The following is a 19,497-nucleotide window of genomic DNA, read 5'->3' on the forward strand; positions in this document are numbered from 1 at the left end:
CAGGAGGCTGAACATAACGCTGCTGCACAAGGTGATGCTGTGAGAGAAATCCCCTGTCAAGAGACTCAGATGGAGATGAGCGAGCTATTGAAGTACTCTGAGTAAGAGGTGCAAGTGCTGGCACATACATTCATTCACTACAAACCAGTGGAGTGTTAATGTAGGCTTTACTATTTAATGCAGAATCTAAGGAGCCTTTTTGTTGGATTGAAACCTTACCTCCCTGTGAAACTCTATCACCTCCTCCCTCTCCCCCTCCAGCTCTCTCTCTCCTCTTACTTGTTCCCATGTGCTTTCACTGGAAAAAAATGTAGAAAAGAAAGCAAAAGAATGAAAGAAGAAAAAAATATGAGAAACATAAAGTTTCAGAGAGTACTGGGGAGGGTAGGTGCAAGAAAAGTTTTTCTTGTAGCTCCTGCTTTTGCAGACATGAAAATATATGTATGAGAGAATTATTTTTCAACTAGCACTATCACTCATTTGCAAGCTTTCAGCTGAGCAGGTAAGATTTCCCACAGAAATCTGGGAAAATTTCATGTACCAAGTCACAAGAGCTATCACAACCGTAAACACTTCACTTACTCATTCTAGTCAGTTGATGAAGAAAAAGTTAAAATCTTTTAAAGTATTAATTCAGAAAAAAGTGAATAAACCAGGAGATAGCACACGTGTACCAGTAGTCTTAGAAAAAAAAAATGGTTTGGGTTTTTTTTTATAAGGAATAATATAAATAAAAAAAGAATTATCACTACTTTGATTTTTGACTGTTTTTTTTTTCTTCTCCTTTTCTGTGCAAGGGCAGCATACAGGGAGGGAGAATTCGATGCAAAGTTAGTGACTGACAGAAAGGCTTTTTTCTTTCTGCTGCTCCTTTCCACTTTGTCAGTGTCCAGACAATCCAAGCATAAAGACTGCTTGAATGCAGTCTCTTGTAAAATGTAAGAGATGGTGTTAATGTGCATGCAACTTTTCAAGCCAACTCCTTTAATGTTGTCTATTCCTGGCTGAAAGACTGCAGCCAGCTACTTTATATCATGGGGAGTTTGCTAAATGTGAGAGAATACATGTGTGAGTGCATGCTTGAAGAGATTTCAGCTAACTCAGGGTTTTCATAGACAATAAATGTAAACTCCATTCAGCATCAGTCCTTTCATGAATGAATGGAGTCCAAAAACCAATTTCCTTCAGTATCACAGAGAAGGCATTTCATATCCTAAAGTCTGCTCACCCCGCATGTCAGCACTTGGAGCACTGGAAGGCTGGTGTTATTCAGCCAGCACTGAGATCACCAAACCAAATCTGGAGCTGTTTTACAGTGAATTCTCAGGAGACAATCATTATATTGTTCATCCAACATGCTGTGCAACTTACGGTAAAGGAACGAGATTTTACTCCATTTCCATTAGGAAAGGCAACATTTCTCAGATGTATGAGTTATAGAGTCATGCAGTGCTATCATAATTTGCCACCAATTTTGTTAAAAGGTATGTAACCAGCCTAATTAAAATTAACTTTTCTTATGCAAACATATTGCTTTTATTTGTTTTCAAGATGCATTTTTATGGGTAACATAAACCATGTGTTTTCATAAAAACATAAAACATTTACATGGTTTCTGAGACTTCCTTAGAGTCAAATGAAAATAACCGTTACAATATTTGTCTCTCTTCTTGTCCCTCTTACATTTCTTGGACTTCAACATTTACATTGCAAGTGATCCAACATCAGCCTAACCGGAAGAGTAGTTTCCTCCCACATGGTGGAAACATTATTTGACAAAGAAATAAAGGTAATTTTATTGTTATTAGGTTTTTATATACTCATTGTTCCTTAATCATGTTCAGTGCAGCCTGGGAAAAGTCCAGGAATATGAAGAAACACTCATTTCTCGTACTTTAAGAGCAAAATGTGACATATGTGAAAAATAAGAAGTACTGATAAGACTTGGCCTACTCAAGCTTCTGCAGTTGCAAACCATGAAGAAGAGATGGATGGGAGAATAACTAGTGTAAATTCCGTGCCTCCCAGCGCCAGAAGCTTTCGCATAAGGTTTTGTAACTTGTGGTTGAAACACTGAATTACAGTACCTGTTTCAGAACCTGATATTTTTCTAAAAAAATGAACTTCAGGAGAAAGCATGTCCTTAAAATGCTTGGGGGGGGGAGGTGGGGCAGGGGAAGATGCAGGGGAACATCTACCTGTTCTGCGTGCTCCCATGTGCTGTGGGATGAAGAGATGGGAGAGTGCGGAGCCTGCAGGGCTGCGCTCTTCTTTCTCTCCACAGCTTTCTGTGGAGAAAATCTCTATTTTCAGGAGAACTTCTTTCAGTGAGAGATATAAAAGGGAAAGACTGGTTGAATGGTAGCTGTCAACTGTCTTTTTCTGACCAAATCTTACAAATCTTGACAGGAAAGCACCAGCAGGAAAGTTGAATTAAAAAACAGTCATGTTGAAAAGGAATCAGAAGAATAAAACCTTTGGCTTTTATTCAGTCTCCGTGGTACTTGCTAATCAAACCAGGCTTGCATCCAGTATGGCACTGAACAAAATATTCCCTAAGGGATATCTTCTTGGTGTTTCATGTTTTGCTGAAAGCACCACAGCATATCAGACTGTGACATCAAATAAGCCAAGTTTCATGAGTTGCAGTAGGATTTAATATTCAAAATGCCACATTCTGGAAAGATGCAAAAAGAACAGGCTTTCCAAGAATAAGAACTACAAGAACTTTTGAAAGAGAATTCAGCTTTCTGTGGAATGTCTCCTGTGGGCCAGAGAGAGGGAATAATCAACACAGAAATTTACCCTGAAGTTGGAATTGTTTTACTTTTCACATCACCATCAGTAGATCCCTGGAGAGAAACTGAGGGAGTAAGTATTTTCAAACACAGGCCTTAGACACATTAAAAAATCCAGTTTTCAGAAAAGTCTTGTTCACTCACTTTGAGTATTACAATAAGTCATTAGGAAGGCTGCCCAAGATGGGCAACAAACAGGCACTTAAACCTTGTCCTACAGAGAATTTTCAAGCTACTTGCTCAATGATCTTTCTTTGAATTAGGTGTACACTGATAGTAGTATTTTGGATGCCAGAATCTGTTTTCAGGGCAATATGTGGAATAGCACTAAAAATTTGGTCAGAGCGTACTGGACCCTGGCAGATCTGTTAGAGGACTGCCTCCATCCCAGCTTGACCAGTGATTCAGCAACTTACAGGAGTCAAAAAGATACAAAAATATGTTGTAAAATGATTTGAACTGTTGTGTATTCGTTATTTCTCTAGGCTAGTAGCTTGCTGGTTACTATATATATACACACACAATTCTTATCAGAACCACTGTTACTAATAGCTGAATCCAGAAAGAAGGGAGGTTTATTGCTATGTGATAGATTTGGTTCAGCATTAAAAGGTGACTGGGTATTTGTGTAGACCTCCTGCAAATCTACGTGTATGTGCTCCATGCCTGTCATACTGCATTAAACAATGGAAATCAGAGAAGATGCAATCCTAGTACTGGGTTTTCTGTGACTATTAATAATATGCACATACACAGTGGTATTCCTGAACAAAAGGCCTGAAACAACAGGGCAAAACATTGAGTTGAGCATTAGCAGGATCAATGAATTCATTGAAACAGCATTTTTGCAAGAAAACAGCACTGAAAAATGCTTAGGCTGCTTTCATTTGTTTTTTGAAGGGAGTCTTTTGAAGCTCCACAACCAGATTCTCCTTCAGTGGGCTGAGTAGAAAAATCTCTGCATTTTAATTGCTTATTTGCCTGCAGCAGCCCCATGCCTGGGAACAGGAGCAGGCAGTGCTCAGTGTCAGAGAACTTCCATCACAGGAACAGCAGGAAGAGTGGTTTTAGATGAACTCCTGCTGCCATACTGCTCTGGCCCAAAGCGAATGCCTTTGACAGTGCTGGAGCGCCCTTGCTATTGTTTCTTCTTGGCATAAAGTTGCTGTGGAAGATTTCTGTAATAAGTGTCAGAAGCCCTCAGGGGAACCAGCAGCTCCCATGGTCATGAGATCAGTAGGACTGGCAGAGAGCTTTGGAAGGCCGCTGTCTGTCCTGCCATTCCTCCCCACTAGAAGCATGACTCGGACATGGCCTTGGGAATGGCACCTTCCTGACATGACAGGCCATGTTTAAGTTGCAGTGTCTGCAAATATAGCTGCTCTGTGCTTGCCTTACCTCCTTGCTAAGATAAAAGTCACACACAATGAAGATTTGTGCTGCTTCTTGCATGTTTAGTTTTGGGCAGCCTTAGAGGGCGTAACTAGCACAAGGCAGTGCAAGATGAAGGATTTCACTGAACTGCAACCAGACTTGCTTTCTGTCAGAGGCTGAGAGCACAATTCATGGGGTAGGATCACTGAAAGCCAGTGATGAATTTTCTGACAGATCGATCACCCTGCTGGTCACGCTCCGTGGGTACAGTACCTCTCCGACCCCTGTGTAGCTTCAAAGTAAGGGAAATAGCTAGAACTAGGTCATGTTTATTAGAGGCCAGAGAGGAAAAGGGAAGTCAGTGCTCCAGTTGGGCAGGGGAAACAAGAACTGCCTCCATGTGTGCTGCTGACTGGAGGGCCACTGTGTTGGGGCTGGCCAGAGGCTGGCTGGGGACGGTCACACGGCAAGGCCAAAAGGAAATGCGTTACCACAATGTAGCCACAATCAAAAGCTCCCCGATGCAACTGATGAAAGAGCAGGAGATGAACCCTCCCAGCTGCCATCAAAAAGACACTCTGCCACCCTCCCTGTTTCCTAGCTTCTCTGCCAGCTGAGTCTGTGAATGTTATGGCCTTGTCTTTTTCAAGTACAGCAAATTCTTTTCCATTCTCTGTGATATATTCCTTCCAGGAAAGTGAAAAACAACCCAGAACAGAACATACAAAGTAATTTTAAAAAAGTCTCACCCTGCAATCTCTTAAAGTAGCAGTAACTGAGTTATGCCTTATACAATGTTAGGGTACTCATTTCTTTAAAAAGGAAAAGGATGCCCTAGAAGAGCGCAGAACGGGAAGATTAATTGTGAGGAAATGCTCTCCCAGGTTTTTTCTTTCCCCACCAATCTCCAAATTTCAGATGCAATCTAAAAGAAAGAAGTTTACTTACAGCCAAGTGGATAAGGAACGCCCACAGGTTCTGCATTCACACTGAAGAGCGAGTCAGACACAAACCTTCAGCTAGGATTTCTTTCCTTTTTGTTGTTCTTAAGATGAGTTCAGGGAAGCTTTGAAATTAACAGCTAAAGGCAGCAACTACTCACAGTGAACACACAGCTTACTCTGCAGTGAAAAACACAGAAAGGATGGGTCTGTCCTCGGCTCTGAGTAACACTTAAGAAGACAATGTAAATTCAGTAGCATGATTTCAAGCTACATTCCTCCTTCATCAAGTTGCTTGTGGTAGCTCTATTCAGCAGCTGAGAGAAGTGGGTGGATGGCGTGCATAAGCATTTTCAGCTAATGTGCCTAAATTTTAAAATGCCTTTTAAGTATATAAATTAGAAAACCTCTATTAGAAGAACAACTGCTGCAAATGTCAGAAGCATTTTATCTTGGAAAGAAAAGAAGTGAAACAGTGTCTCCACTGATTTCCTATTTCTTCCCCCCACACCCCAAGAGAACTGAAAGATGATTGCAGGTTGATGCACACTGTTCTGATTTTTTTTCCTCTCAATTCTTATTTTTAGAATCTACTCAGGATTAATGGGTGTTCATCTGATTCACAGCATGGAAGCTGCACAGAGGGGAATGCAAAATGTGAATATGGATGGACAGGGAAGAGAAGGGAAAGGGGGAGGTGAAGAAATTTGGCCTATTTGCTTCTTTGAAACATATAAGAAGCATAGAGAAAGATTTTCTCTTATAAACAAACAAACAAAAAAAACAAAACAAGGCATTGCTGCCTCCTCACCCCTCTTTGCCTATGCACAAATATCTCTGCCTTGCCTGACTGCTGGTTTGTTACTGACGAACTCAGAAGCTGTGATAGAAACAAAACGTGAGCAAGCTGAGTCTCAAACAAGGAAAGGATATGCTTTGAGACCATTTAAGACTGCTCTTTCCTGAAGGGGCTCACATATTGCCTAGGTTACTAGGTTACTGCTACTATTTTAGAAATGTTCCTTATATTGTCTATTTGACTGGACCTTCCTTCCTAAACAGGAGCAAAAATTTGCCTGAGGCCAGGTTGCAAGAAATCTCCAGTCTTCTAGCCAGAACTGCAAATGGCTTTAGCTACAACAGCAAAAAAACTTGAAGGTGGAGATCCCAGAGAAGAAAGAAACCATGTGGTGAAAAAGGCCACAAATCGAACAACTGGAACGTTGAAGTCAGTGTATGTCAGTAGTGGGAATGGACTACAACTCTGCCTACACTGACACAGAAAAAGAAATGGTGCTACAAATGAGACCTATTTTCTCAAATCTAGCTGTTGCCACTGTGGTTTCACTGCTTAACAGCTGAGTTACCTTAGGTAAGAGTACTAGGTCTAACTGGGATGGAGTCAATTTCTTCACAGCTAGTCGGTGACCATGCTTTAGATTTGACCAAAACAGGCTAATAACACACCAGTGTTTTAGTCTCTGTTGAGAAATGCTAGCACAGCATCAAGGCTTTCTCTGTTTCTTACCCTGTGAGTGGGCTGGGGGTAGGCAGCAGGCTGAGAGGGGACACAACAGGGACTGCTGACACAAAGCAACCCAAGGGAACCATGCTCAGAGATAAGCGTGGGGGGGAGTTTTCTGAACACAGCTGTTGCTCTGAGGCTGGCTGGTATTGCTCTGCTCGTGGGAGGTGCTGAGGGAGTACTTTTTGCATCACTTGTTTTCTTTTTATTTCTTTCACTTATTAAACCATTTATATCTTGACCCGTGAGCTCGCTTGGCTTTTGCCCTCTGTTTCTCTCCCCTTTCCTGCTGGGGCACAGTGAGCGAGTGACTGGGTGGAAGCTTAGCTGCTGGCCAGTCAGTTCACCACAGCAAGCAATGTGAATGTCTGGTTGTTCCCAGCCTGGAAAATAACTTCGGAGTTATACAGGCTAAACCACATTAACCTGATGGTAAAGAGCTGGGATGCAACCTGGAGATGAATTTGGATTACCAGATTACATACTACCATCTCTTCCATTTTGAAGAGAGATTTTGAAATCTGGAGAGAGAGTACAGGAGGCTGAGACTACAGTGAAGAACATTCTGTACAATGGGACAGAGAAGGATACAGGTCCTCACTGGCACTGTCTCATGCAGAAGAGTGGCAGAGCCAGTGCATACAGTCCTCTGCTGTTCAGCTACAATTCTATTAAGTCCAGTGATTCTCAACTTTATTTTGCCAAGGACCCTACAAACTGCAGGTCACTTCTGCTAGGCAGAGAAGGTTAAGCTTAAAAGTGATCAGATATCAGCTAAGGGCCATGAAAGTAGATTCTGCTGTGATGATGTGCATTTTCCAAAGGAAGCTAGCAAACAGTTGCAGGCTCCCTTCACATTGATTAAAATACTTAAGTATCACTAAGCATATGGTAGGTCCGATTTAAAGATTTATGTCCATGTCTGAGGGCAAGTAAGAGAAAGAAGGAAGCATGACTTTGATTTCATCGTGAACCTGAGGTTGTTTCACAAACTGCAAGGGATTTCACGTGATCTGCAAGGGGTACACATGTGCAGTGACTCAGCTACAGGTCAGAGCCCTATACTTCAGATTAAAGCTACTGCAGTCTCATCAGTGCAGCTACAGGCAGGAGGCCCTACTTTAATTCTTCATGGCCTAAGCAGAAAGCTGTATTGAAATAACGGACTGAATGGCAGCTGTGGATATTTAGGTTATGTGTCAGGGATGAAAATTCTTTCTATTGGCAAGGACAATAAAACAACCCAAGGCAATGTGAAAGCTAGACATCAGACATAGCACTCCCTCTGCTCAAAATGATGGACTAGTCTCTTTCAGCTCATTTTTCTATGACTCAATGAGTGACAAAAACATCAGATGTGAATATTTTTCATAGCCCCCCCCTTGAAGCCAGAAGAAGTGCGTTTTCATTATTTATTTTGCTTCCTATTTCATTCTCAAAGTTTATATGTTTAAGAGAAGAAACTGTGCTTTAAATATGGCCTGTGAAGGAACATACATTTGCAAAGATCTAAAAACACACCTGAAGACCCTGTTAGTCATGCAGAACAGAGTGTGGATGTTTGTCTAAGTGGACATTTGTTCAACCTGGCATGCAGGATTATTTACAATAGTGTTCCTTGACCTGCGATCCAAGGGAGCATAGAGGCCCAAAAAACCTCAGGTGGTCCACAAGCAAATAGCACAAGCATGAACAAGCACATGCACATCCTCTGGACACTGGTAGTATTTCGCAGATGGTGCTTGAGGTCCCCCTCCAAATCCCTGCGTGCTCTTCCCAGTTTAACTGGTTCTCTGAATATGAGTGACCCAAAGAGCCCCTGATAACACCTCCAGCCATCCACACCAGGAAAATGAAAAATAGCACTGCAGAGGAAGAGGCAGACAACAGAGATTTCTCTGTTCTTCGTACTTGATACAAAAGAGATGAGCAGAACTGGATCATAATCTGGAGCAGATAGGCTCCAGGGGTTTCAATGGAAGTGAGTGCCTTGTGACTATATAACTGCTTATCATTCAGGAGATCTGGAGATCCTGTCTGGACTTCCTTCTCTTCTCTCCTACCTCACATAAAAAGACAAAATCCAGAAGACTGCAGAATGTCAGATTTGCAGATCATGGGAAGAGAGCATTGTAAAGAGAAAGTGACCTCTCAATAGGAAAAGAATACACACTCCATTGATCAGGCTGGTAAGAGAAGCCAGATTACATAAGCAACCAAAAGCACATTCAGCACAAAAGCATGGTATCGAGCACAACATCAACCAAAGCAGAAGTTGTAAGAAGATGACCCTTTTCAGCTGTTTATGTGCTAATTACAAGCATCTATAAAAATGGATAAAACCTTTGACTGCAGAGTAGCATTGCTAATGACTGGAAACTAATGGCTAAATTTTGCTTATTATAATCTCAAAAAGGAATGGTTGCAATGAATTTAAGATGTCCAGTTGAAAGAGGGGAATTGACTCTTATGTCACATGTCCTATGTGTCACAAACAACGTCTGTTTGAGTGGCCGAGAACTTGAAAGTAATCTTGGATATTTATGCATCAAGATACATCCAGGTTGAAGTATTACCTGGAATGTTGCAGATAGCTGAAATCACAGAACAGGAGAGAACGACTGCCTTCTTCAGTGCCTCTTGCCAGTAAGCTGACCCTTGTCAGTGAGTCATATACAATACGGGCCTTGCAGCACCAAGGGGAATGGAGAACTCAGAATTGTGACCACAGCTTCAACAGCAAAATTACACAGCACATTGCTAAATCCCTTGATCACCCTACCACATCAAGCACAGCAGGACTTGCTCTCTGCCCCGGAGAGGGAAAGCAACACGCAGGAACAGCATTGTTTGCACAAGTGCAGTGTCATGCTGGCCATATGACTTAGATGTATGTTAACAGAGGAACTAGACAATTCCTACTGTAAATCTTGTCTCAGTAGAGAACAAATGATCACAAACCAGAAGGTTACTTGTTTACACTGAAAAGGACTGATGCTTTCTTTGCAAATAACTAACACAATCTGCAATCAAATCCAGACCAGTAAAATTTTAGACAGTATATGAACACACACTGCTCATCTATACATAAATTAAAAACAATGTATGCTTCCTGAGAGGCATTATCAGAAACTCTAGTAAGTGAGAGTCAAATCAGGCTGGAGACAGAATTTAAAGAAAATTGTTTATGTCTGCATATGGTTTAAGACCTTTCCTAAATATCTAAAATGTTACAACCATGAAAAGAAAACTATACTAGATAAAAATAACATACAATGAAAAATCCAACAGCTGGTCTTACCAGGGAAGTGAAAAAATATGTTATATATAAAATTAAAACACAAAGAAGAAAAGATAATAACAAGATAATATAAAGATTACATAAAGGACGCAAGAAGGTACTAGGAAAAAATGAAAACAGGTATAATCAGATTTGTGATTTTTCATTTTTATAAGAAGATTATAAAAGATGGTTCCCGAACAATAAAAGTGGTAGAGTAATTTCTAACAATATGTCAGAGGCAGAAGTTATTTAGTAAATATTTCTGATTAGCACACAGGTAAAAGTCCAAGTATTACTTTCATGATCATGACAAACTTCCCACTACAGTAGCACCTAGCAGTGGTACAAGATTCTGGGTGTTTCAAATTCATTGTCTCAGAAGCTTTTGGAGAGGTAGCTTTTGAGCTACTGCTGCTGCTTCTAAAGTAGTTCTGGGCTGCTGGGGAAGTACTGGGGGCAAGAAGGTGGCTCATGCTGGGTCAGTGTTTAAGAAGGAAAAAAGGTAATTACAGGCCAGTTGGCTTGTTTCCAGTATTTTGTAGAGGTTAAAACAGCAAACACAGGACTAGATTAATAATATATATATATGCTTTAACAAAGGTCTATAATTAAAGTCAATCAACTTGGCTTTAAGAAAAACAGACCCTGTCAAACTAATCCGATGTAATTTCATACAAACATTACAAGTTCACATGATGAAGGCAGTGCTGCTGACAGTATTAGAAGTCTAAGTCATTTGACTCAATCTGCAGAATATCAAAGAAATTGAATGCTTTGTAGTTCATGTGGAATTTGCTCCATCCATTCATCCATTCAGAGCAGGTGTCCATATATGGAGACTAATATGTGCGGTCATGCAAAAAAGTCAAATATATTTTATGATGAAGTCATGTCTGAATCCACAGTCATATTAGATGTATTAAGAAGGTGATAAATGAAAGAAGTCCAAGTGTAACTGTAAATGGGAAACTATTAAGAGATGGATTCCTATTGGCTTCCCACAGGAACTAGTGACCATTTATTTGCTATTCAATAGCCTTATCAGCGACATGGATTAAAGTTAAGTAATTACAGTTAGATAACAAGAATGGGGACAGCAAAAAAAAAACAACAACAAACAAACAAAAGTACAAGTCTGAGACAGAGCAAGAGGAGGATCAGAAAGATGGGAGTGAGCAACCAGTATAGGTGTTAATATGGCCAAGTGTAAAACCACTGTATTAGAAAAAATAATAGAGGCCATACTTACAGGATGAGAGGGAGAGAGAGGACTCTATCCTCTGAAGCAGAGACTAAATATGAGACCAGGCGTCCTGGTGGGTGATCAGCTGAACATGGATTCCCAATGAAACGCTGTGGCCAAAAGGGCTAATGTAAGCCTCAGCTGTAGAAACAAATGAAAAAGAAAAGATGAGTATGTAGGTTATAGTAACTCTGTATTTGACTCTTGTTCTTCTTCTACTTGAATAACGTAGTGGGTTCTGCCACTTCATTTTTTCAAATAAAGTGTTGAAAAAAATGAAGCATGTCCAGAACAAAATGACTAAAGCACTGAAAACAATGAAGAGCAGAAGGTTTCATTATAATCAAAAAAGGTTAAAGGAAAATGTGTTATTTTGTTCACAGCATAGGCGTATTCATCTGGGAAATAAATTTGATAAACTGTAGAGTCTATAGCAAAAGTGGAAAACTCAGTGGAACTGGAAACTAATCAACTAATCCAATCCAGACTGCAGGGGCTTTTTTTTTTTTTTTTTTACTTTTCTTTTAATACTAATGATCACTAATGATAGGGGTCGTTAACCACTAATTAACCCTTCATATCACATGTGATGTACTGTCTACCTCTGCCAGGTTGTGAAGATGCTCATGCTTGGTTTAAGGATGAACATCCACTCAGCTATGGTTAGCGGGATCTCTAGTAGATATTTATAGCCCACAAAATATTGGAGGTCAGGGGAACAATCACAGCATCAGTGTCCTGTGTTTTCAGTAAAAAAAGTGCTCGCTCCTCTTAGGAATCCTGACAGCCTTCCTGCTCATGGCACACTGAATGACTGTAGGGAAAACTCAGTCTTCTGGGGCTGAGGTTCTGTCTTAGTATGGATGGCACTCATCCCTTTATAGGATCTGCAGACAGCTCTCTCTGGATTGCCACCACTTGACACAATACTTCACTGCACAAAGTTGCTGACAACTGAGATGACAAGGAAGCGACTTTCTGGAAATGGAAGAAGGTTTTACAGCTCTCTAACATCTCTCTGTAGATACAACCTGCTAGCCCTTCTTTCAGCAAGTCACTTGATCCACTGTCTGTTGCTTACAGATAGATCCTACTCCACAGCCAAAGAAGGTGACCTCAGGAAGGACTCTTCTCTATCCTGTAGATAGTTCCTCTCCCAGCCTCATCCTTTCAGGATGAACTTAAGAACCAGCTACCTTCTTCAGGAAACCAGCTAGTGTCTCTGAGCAGGCACCCCCTTCAGGACATGCACACCTCCTTTCCTATCACTTGCTGAGGGACCTGGCTGCCACCAAGGAAACTTCTGCTGCTGCGTTCTCAGGCTGGATGCTGGCAGATGGGCTCCTAAGGACCTTGTGCTCTGTGGAGGGCAGTGGCTACTCAATTTGCTTCTAGTACAGCTTGTCAATATCTAGATTTGGTTTTTAAGGACATAGCACAAGGTCTTTGTTCATGCTGTCTGTCTTTACCCAGGCCTTTGGCCAAAAATATTAATACCATCAATGTGTGGGGGGATAAAGGCTGGGGAATGTTTGATTTGTGCCAGCTTATTTTAAGCTTCTGGGATGAACCCATCTATGATCGAATGCTGCAAAGTACATTCTGCAAATAATTTCAGTTACTTGAACTCAAACTTAGTTCACATATGCTGCTGTGAAGATTTTAAAGGCATTACATTATATAAAAATTTCATTACAGTTAATTATTCATGACTCTACAGCAAAAACAGCACAGTAAAGTTGTACTACTAGGTTACAAATACAGAGGGAGCATCCCATCTTATGTAAACTGGCCAAAGTACAGAACTTCTATGGAGTGAACTAAACTAAAAAAGCTTGTGAAAATGTTAGAGAAAAAAGTTCCATCCAAATGTGATATTTATGTACCTATATGCACATGCATTCACACACATGCCACCACCAAACCAACTCTGCTAAACCTGGTAATCCTATCAACAGACCTCAAGGCTCAAAAATGAATGTGTGATTGGCAATTCTTTGTTCACTGAAGAGCAAAAATTTTGGAAAAGTTCATCTTGATCAAGATTGCAGAGCTTCTAACAGAAGATGAATCAAAGCTGGATAAAGTACAGTCTGAATAGTGCATTTTTATACCTTAATGTTTGCCGTCCTCCCACATGCATTTTTCTCCCCCTTTCCTCTGGCACATCCCCATCTACATCCCACAGTACCAGGATGTCCTGTTAAGCAGTTGTGCAAGCGTGTTTTTTAGGCCTTCTGAAAGCTTGCTTATGTGAAAAATGTATTATTTTTCCACTTAGACTACAAACATCACATAGCTAGAATCCACAAATTTACTTCAAAAGACAGTAGAAGTGGCTAATTCCTAAACATAAATGCATAGAGACTAGATAAAAGCAAGTATCTTTAACATATGGACTGAACAAAAACCTTTTTGAAATATTAAAGTATAAGCCAAATGCTGGGCTTGTCCTTTTACTCCAGACACACAGAGAGAGAATTAAATGGAAGAAGTGAGACTAACGATTTGCCTCTGTAACTCACCCAGGCCAGACACAGCGATGCTATGGAAGTTAATGCAATGAACCCCAGAAGTGTCACTTTCACGAATCTCAAGAGGCATCACTGACCTGAAGCTGGCTGCAGTTTCTGCCCCAATTCCAGTTTAATGTATTCCAGTTTGACCCTCAAGCGACAGTGCTGCCAGAGAACACGCTAAGAAACAAATGCAGGCAATTGCTTTGACATAATTGTTTTGGACACAGCCAGATCGAAAGTGCTGATGTAAACAGAGACTAGAAAAAGGTTTTACCAGGTCTCCTCTCCTTACCTAAAACCCAGCCAAGCACGTGCTCACCTCTCAGCAGCAAAACTGACACATATCACTAAAAAATGGATAAACAATTCCAAAGCGTCATATGTATATATATGTACACACAGCATTTGATTTATAGCTTTAACTTATATGATTTCTATATGTAATTTGTTCTTTGTGCATGACACACATCTGCTCCATGGATTAAGTTAATTTTAAATTCCAGGAACAGAATAAGTCAGTCCTTTATGATCATAGGACATTGAAAAGAGTCACAACACAGCTCCCTCCCCTTAAAGCAAATTGTTTTTCTTCCTTTTCTCTCATTTTTCCAAACTTTGAGGGGCTGCATGGACCTGCTTTCAACACTATGGTCAGGATGACACATTTCTGCCCTACCACTCATTAAAACACCCGAGCTTACACAACTTTGAAGCTGCATAGTTTGGTGCTGGAGAACAATGCTTATTTCTTTGCACAGGGACTGCAAGAACAGAAGCTGGGAATATTTTTTTGCAAAGGAAAGATGAATTACGGTATGAATTATGGTCTATCTATGGTAGACCAAGGAAGCTTGAGAATAAAAGACTCAACTAACTGGTCACAGATGCTCCTGAAAAAAATTATGTGTGACAGACAAAGAGAAAAGAGCACACAGCAATGGTGTAGGTTTTTGGAACTCATAAGTGAAAACACCAAGGTGGAACATGGTTCTTCCCTCAGATTTATGCAATGAATACAGCACAAAGGAGCAAATCCCATGCTGATCTTCCCCTCTCTCTTTTATTACCTCATTTTCTAAGATAGGTTTCTGCCTTTGCTACTCTGTTTTCCTTTTCTCCCATTCCTCCACCTCCCCATCAGTCAGTTCAGGCAGATTACCTGTAATTATATCACATAAAACCAGATGAGATTCTCAAGGCTTCCCCTTTCTATGTACCCAGAGTACTTCCAGCAGAGAAAGTCTTCTGAAAAAATTGATTCCCACTTCCCTTTTCTGCAGTTATTTGTGTGGGTCACTCTATTACAATAGAAGTCTGCATCCAACCATGATAGAGACAGATAAAAATTATAGTTTTGAACATCCCTAAGAAACAAGGTCTTAGAAAGATGAACGAGCACGTATTACAGCCACTAAATTATTTGATTGATCCTGGGCATAAAAACCGGCCTCGTGCAAATAAAAAAAGGCTCCTGTCCTTCATCTCTCACCCTTTGTAGGATCTGCCACCACAATATGGCCATGAAGTATGATCCACAGCTTGCCTGATCATCGGAGGCTAAAGGGCCTTTTCAGGTATGCTGGGACTTACGTAAGTGTTTTGCTGTCCAGGGAATTAGGATTTTAAGCTCATCATCATCAGGAGACTTTAGTCACTGTAATGTTATGGTGTCCTGCCCCTTGTGCAGGAAAGAAAATTTTGGATCGGCTGCAGCAGAGTCAGATGACAAAAGCTGATCAAAAGTAAGACTGAATGTCCTTAGGAATTCCTGGAATTTCTCACGCTGTTGTGCTAATTTTTAAAGCATTTGTATAGGATGCAAAAGTATGGTTGAAACATTTTCCTAAAACCAGGAATGAGAAAAGCACTTTAATCAAAATAAAAGTTTTCTCGTATTAAATTGGATTCCCACCTCTGTGGCTGCTCTTGCAGTGCAATGACAGGGCAGTTAGCACAGCTTGGATTTAATAGCACCGTCAGACAGCTTGAGGAATAGTGTTACAAACCAGCATTATTCTAGGCAGAGATAAATAAAGTATCTGCGCTGCAGAATTAAAGCACAACGAATAGAGAGGATAAAATACGCATGCAATTTTGTCTAGATACACAGATGATAAAAAAAAGAAGAAAAAGAATCAAATGAACCCGTATCATTATGCTGCACGACGAGTCGAGGTTTGTAATTCCTCCCATAGTGCAAAGCTGCAGTTGCTGACAGTCACAGCAGTTATCAGGCAGTGCATGCTCACCATCTTTTTGGAGCACTGCAGAGCTGCTCAGCTGCACGCTTTGAATGCTTCCTTAAACATGCTGGTCTAATTGACTTCCACTTTTTAGTGACAGTGGATTATCAGTTATTTGGATGCTGCAGGCTCTTGCAGTATTTTTACAGCAGGAAATGTTTATTCCATATGTAAGAATACGGCACTTACAAGAAATAATGCAGGAAAGGAAAGAGATCTAATTTCTATTCTGCTTCCTTCCTTCTGCAGCATGCCGCATTGAGGTGTTTGTTCCAAAACACTGATACTAGTTCAAGGCCAAGATTTTATTTACCCTGATCCTACAAAACAAGCCCGCAGGTAAATCATGTTCAAGCATCTCAAGCTGTTGTATTGCACTCACATTAGTGTGATTTAGGTAAGTGGGCTTACGGTTTTTCTTTTCAAGGTTACTGAGCCTTTCATATCCATTTTTGCATCAGCGCTATAGTTTTTAAGCTCCCATAAATTAAAAACACTTCCAGAAGATGGTGTCAGCTTTGAAGGGTCTTTCTCATGGTTCTGAGCCCTAGCATTCCATGCTGTAGGACAATGGCAGTTATGCTGCATTTGGGGACACTCGCACAATGCCTTCATGAAACTTTGCACCCAATCCGTGGGTTTTCCCCATGTACCACTGCTGAAAAAAATAAACAAGACTAATTGTTACATTTTAATTCATTGCTTTTGCAAAACCAGTTTTTAATTTAGGACGACTGAGATAGCCTTTTAAGAAGATATTTTCAGGCTTTCTCCTATAGATATCCCATTTGCTACTACAGCCAACAACACACATAATATTATAAATGACCGTAAGCAACTGCCTCCTGTCTGCAAGCTAAATTGGCAAGAGACTCCGCAATGCTTCTCGGCCAAATCTGCATCAGGCAGACTGGTGAATTTTGGGAGTTTTGAGCATCAGCAGATTCCCAAACTGGCTGACCAGTGCTGACTGCTTCTTACTGAAGTACTTAAAAAGGGATAAACAGACAATTCAGGAGAAGATGGTGTTCTGAAGTGGGTTGTACAGCTGCAGAAATAACATCCAGACTTCATTTGTAGTATATTTTCTATGCTGTTCGGAACCATTAAAACCCTTCCCATTCCATCCTGTAGTTTTGGAGAGCTGACAGCACTACCTCGTTCATACTTGTGTGTTAGAGAGGTCAGGGAGTTCGATACGTAAATAAAATCAATGGACACTTCAGAAAGCTATGTTTCTTTCACTTATGATGGGAGTGGTGTACTCTTCTGGTAAGGCAATACTGTCCTTGAAATCCAGAAGTTTTCTCAAAGGATAGGCTGGGGCTTCTGCTTTTTGTTTGCATCTGAGCACTGTGAATGTCTTCACTGCAGGTTTTCTTGTGAAGAAAAGATGCTACATGTTTTCTTTTGTACGTACTTTTCAGAGCAGTTTCTCAATGCCAGGAGCACAAATGTAACTGAAAAAGAACAGTCCCAACTTTGTCAGCTTCCCAGCACTATATTTTATATGCTTTTGTTTCCCTGCAAGCTCAGCACAGCTTTAGTGGCATCACCCTGGTTCCCCCTGCCCCCCACAAGTGATACATATTAGTACATCTGTTTTCTCTGTAAAGTCTTTTTGCATTCTTTGCAGGGCACAGGAAGGATGTGGGCTCCTTTTCACATTCAAATGAGGCAAATTAGCCTTTGCCTGGTTCCTACAGTATAATGCTTATTTTACATTTAAGCGTGAGAAAAGGGAGGAAAATAAAACCCAATATGTTAGGTGGGTTACATGTTGCACTTTGGTAGGAGCCTCACATAGCCTTCTTTTGCGAACTACTCGCTACAGGAGATCACTGCTTAATGGGGTTCGAAAGTTTAATTGCGTAAAATGACTGAGTAGCTCGCACAAAGAAATAGCAGCTGCAGTCACATTAAGTGTGAGAAAAGGCTAAAAATGCCAAGGTGAATCAGCAGGGCTCAAGCAATCCAGGAGAGATTCCTGAAGCACGCTAAAAGTAACTTCCTGACAGATGACCGAGGAGCCAACAAGGGGAAATGTTGTGCTGGACCTTATGCCCACAAAGACCAGACGATGTAAAGGTCAGGAGCAGCACTGGCTGCAGTGATCACGAGATGGATCACAATTCTGGACTTCAGGAGAATTGACTTTGGTCTTTTTAGGAATGTGCTTAAGAGAATCACATGGGATATAGCTCTTGAGAAAACAGAGGTCCAGCAGAGTGAATTGGTTTTCAAGGACCACCTCCTGCAAGCTCCACAGTGGTCCATCTCAGTATGCAGAAAATCAGGCAGTAGTAGCAGGACACCAGGACACAAGATGGTCCTGACAAGAAGCAAACATAAAAATGGGAGCATGAAAGATGGAAACAGGGTCAGATGGGGTTAGGAAAGCCAAAGAAGCTGAATCTGGTAAGAGATGTGAAAAGTAGCAAGATTTCCTACATGTGTATCAGCAGCAAAAGGAAGACTAGGGCCCTCTGAACAGGTCATCAGTAGTGTGCCCCAGAAATTGATACTGGCTCCAATCTCTTCATTAAAGACCTAGGTAATGGCAGAGACTACATCCTCGTAAAGTTTGGGAGCAGCATTTGATATGTGAGATGACTCTGTGCCATTCATGGGTGCCTTGACAGGCTGGAGAAATGTGCCAGTGGAAACCTCATGAAGTAGAGTGTGCAAAGTGATGTACAAAGTCTTGCCCCCATGCTGAGGGCTGAGCAGCTAGAAAGAAGGAGAGAATCTGGGTGTTCCAGAGGGCACTATGTTGAATGTAAGCCAACAATCATCCTTATGGCAAAGATGGCCAACAACATCCAGCAGGTCAAGGAAAGCGATCCTTCCGCTTTATTCAGCACTGCTGAGACAGTTATGGAGTGCTGGATCGAATATGGGGCTTCCCAGTACAGAATACACACAGACTTACTGGAGTGAGTCCAACAGTGGGTGACAGAGATAGTTACAAGATTTAAGCATCTATCATATGAAGAAAGGCTGAGAGCTGGGACCAAGTGAGCCTGGACAAGAGACAGCTCAGGGGGATTTGATCAGTAAGTACAAATGCCCAATGAGAGGCAGCAACAAAGACAAGGCAAGCCATCTCAGTGGTGTCCAGCGAGAGAGAATCAACAGGCAAAAAGTAAAATATAGGAAACATTATTTAAATGTAAGAAAAAAAACCCTTGCACAATTAGTAACTCCTTCCTTCTGAAAACTAGAGACAGATGCAACAACTCAGTAATGTAACAAAAGTAACGTAGACATTTTGCAGGGAAACTGTATGGTTCAAACTCTTGCTTTTCTATGTTCTAATGCGAGTGGTAAAGCCACGAAGATGTAAAGAAAAACTGAAGAGCCTCTTGGTGAGCAGTGGTTTACCACAGGCAGTTAGCACTACGTGGAAATTCAATGCAAACTCTTTATGCTGCACCAACGTCTTGCACACTTAATGCATGCTGTGCAGGAAAGGTAATAATGCACCGCATGTGTGGAAAATTGTTATGAAGTGGTCAAGATGTTATAAACATACACTTGGCTTTACTGATGGCAATCTCCCAGTACAAAC

At 41.0% G+C, this 19,497-nt stretch overlaps 1 protein-coding gene across 4 annotated transcripts in view; it reads right to left on the reverse strand.

Moving 5' to 3' along the window:
- The window catches only part of FYN (FYN proto-oncogene, Src family tyrosine kinase), a 130,084-nt gene that overhangs the window by 43,264 nt on the left and 67,323 nt on the right, over positions 1-19,497 (reverse strand). For 3 of the 4 annotated variants that reach the window (XM_052678628.1, XM_052678657.1, XM_052678646.1), the window contains exon 3: positions 11,171-11,305. The gene's annotated coding sequence lies outside the window, so the exon portion shown is untranslated. Of the gene's footprint in view, positions 1-5,120; positions 5,300-11,170; positions 11,306-19,497 lie in introns of those variants that run through there. The other variant, XM_052678636.1, reaches the window with a different exon arrangement.

This window comes from Tympanuchus pallidicinctus, unplaced genomic scaffold, assembly GCF_026119805.1.
Source record: "Tympanuchus pallidicinctus isolate F22 unplaced genomic scaffold, pur_lepc_1.0 scaffold1, whole genome shotgun sequence".
NCBI lineage: Eukaryota > Metazoa > Chordata > Aves > Galliformes > Phasianidae > Tympanuchus > Tympanuchus pallidicinctus.